The sequence below is a fragment of the Pteropus vampyrus genome, unplaced genomic scaffold (assembly GCF_000151845.1).
Source record: "Pteropus vampyrus isolate Shadow unplaced genomic scaffold, Pvam_2.0 Scaffold235, whole genome shotgun sequence".
In the NCBI taxonomy this organism is placed as follows: Eukaryota; Metazoa; Chordata; class Mammalia; order Chiroptera; family Pteropodidae; genus Pteropus; species Pteropus vampyrus.
Genome location: NW_011889016.1, coordinates 74,837 through 76,842, shown reverse-complemented (window position 1 = coordinate 76,842; position 2,006 = coordinate 74,837).

Sequence of the window (2,006 nt, the reverse complement as noted above, 5' to 3'; positions counted from 1 at the left end):
CCGGCGCTCACGCCACTTCCGGGAGCGCAGGAAGTGCGTGTCTCCGCGGAGGTCACGGGGCCAGCGCAACCAATCCCCTCGCGGGCCAGTTACCCGGCAACGCCCGAGTCCGGCAGCCCCGCTGCGTGTCTCGCCCGCAGGGTGTTCGCGGCCCGTGGCCAACTGGTTCGGGCACCGCTTCCGTCCGCAGAGCAGAGCGGACGTGACGGGCGGAAGGGGCGCCACTCGGGCACGTTTAATTCTTGCGTCCAAACAAAGTCGTGGAAGCGAATGTGACTGAGGAAAGAACGCCTTCGTGACCCCCTCGTGCTTCTCTGGATTTCCCAGCCCCGCTTCCTCAGTCAGGCCACCTGCGCCCTTTGCCCGGGCCTCACCAGCGGCTCTCCATGCCTGTGGACCAGGGACCCCATCATGCTCCCGGCCAAGGTGTCCCCTTCTGCCGGTGACAGTTACCGCCCTCATCTAGACACTGAGATGCGACGCAGCGTTTTTAGCGACTTCCCCGCTTTAGGACACTCGCATGGTCCCGGTGTCAGCCAGCCTCGCCCCTCCCGCCCCGGTCTGGGTCAGGACGCAGGATCCATTTCTGTCAGTTCATAGAGTGTTCCAGCTTCGCTGGTTTTTAAATTTTTGATTCAATGAACGCTGACTTGTTTCATCCTCAGAGCCGGGAAGCATTTCTTGCGGCAAAAACCGACCTCGCTGCTTGCGAGAACTCCCAAGGCCCCGGAGCCAAGGACCTGGCCTTTTACCGAGGCACCCGAGACGGCTCTCGGTGGATGCTGATCCATTATTCAGCAGCGCGCTGGGCACAGCTGTGGATCTGACCCTCTGTCTTTCTTCCAACTGTTAACCCTCTGACCCACTTTTTCTCACTTGGCCATGGGGCTAACCTTGCTTCAGAGTTCTTTCAGGTTCTTCAAAGAAATTAAGATATTCTGTGACCTTGGAAATCCTAATCTGCAGACCTCTTCCACAATGTGGACGTTTTCTCATGACAGTGACTTCAAGTGGTTTTAGTTTTCTCACAGTCCCTTCTGGATTTTCCACAGCTCTTTGATCTGTAGTTTCTGAAATCCATCTTTCTTCTCTCTCCCATCTCTCCTTTTTTGTTCTCTAGATAGTAAGTTTGTAAGTTTCCCGGTGCAGCCCGTGTAGGGAAACAGCAAAAAACGTCTCGGCCTCCTTCTCCCGACAGTGTCACCACTGCCAACCCTTGGCCGAGACTCCAGCCTGGATTGGCAGAGCCCACAGCATCTGTGGCCCGTTCTACTCTCTATCTAGTTCTAGGGGTGGGAATGACTCATTCAAGGGAAGATTCACTGAATGCTTCCAGAGAGCCAGCACCTACCCTCGTTTAAACGTTACTTGATGTAATCCTCACGCCAGCACCTGGTGGCAAGATACCAGGGTCCACATTTTCCTGGGAAGGCCATAGTGGGCCTGCGGTCACGGGCAAGAGCAGGAGATTGTATGTGCTTTTCCGGCATTATCTCGGTGCTGGCGAGACTGACTCTTAAAAGGGAGATTAATTAGGAAATAAAGGTTTATAGCAAAAGTCAACCCACGCCACATACACCCATACAGATGCACACATGTATCTAGAAGGGTCCCTCAGATACAGGTCTAATGCAGTCACAGACGAGGCAGCCTCTGTCACCCCCACCTCAGCCTGATCTCTGAGAGGCTACGTTTGGGCACCGCACGTGGCGCGTGTCCCTGTGCAGTGGCGCTACGATGCTGCGGCCGAGCCACTGCCACTGAGGGGCGCTGCCCGGAGGCCTGCCACCGCTTGCGAAGATGGACAGCAGCGAGGGAGGCCACCTTCTTCCAACAGAAACAGACAGCTCACCTCCCGCCCTTGGTTCTGCCGAGTCACTTAAAGTGCCGGTGTGCTTGCCACTGTGTCCTGGCCCATCCCAGATCCAGTTCCCTCCCAAGCAGGTCTGTCCTAAGCTTTCCATTTAGACGGTGCTCCTGGGTGGAGGAGGAAAGAAATGGAAAGA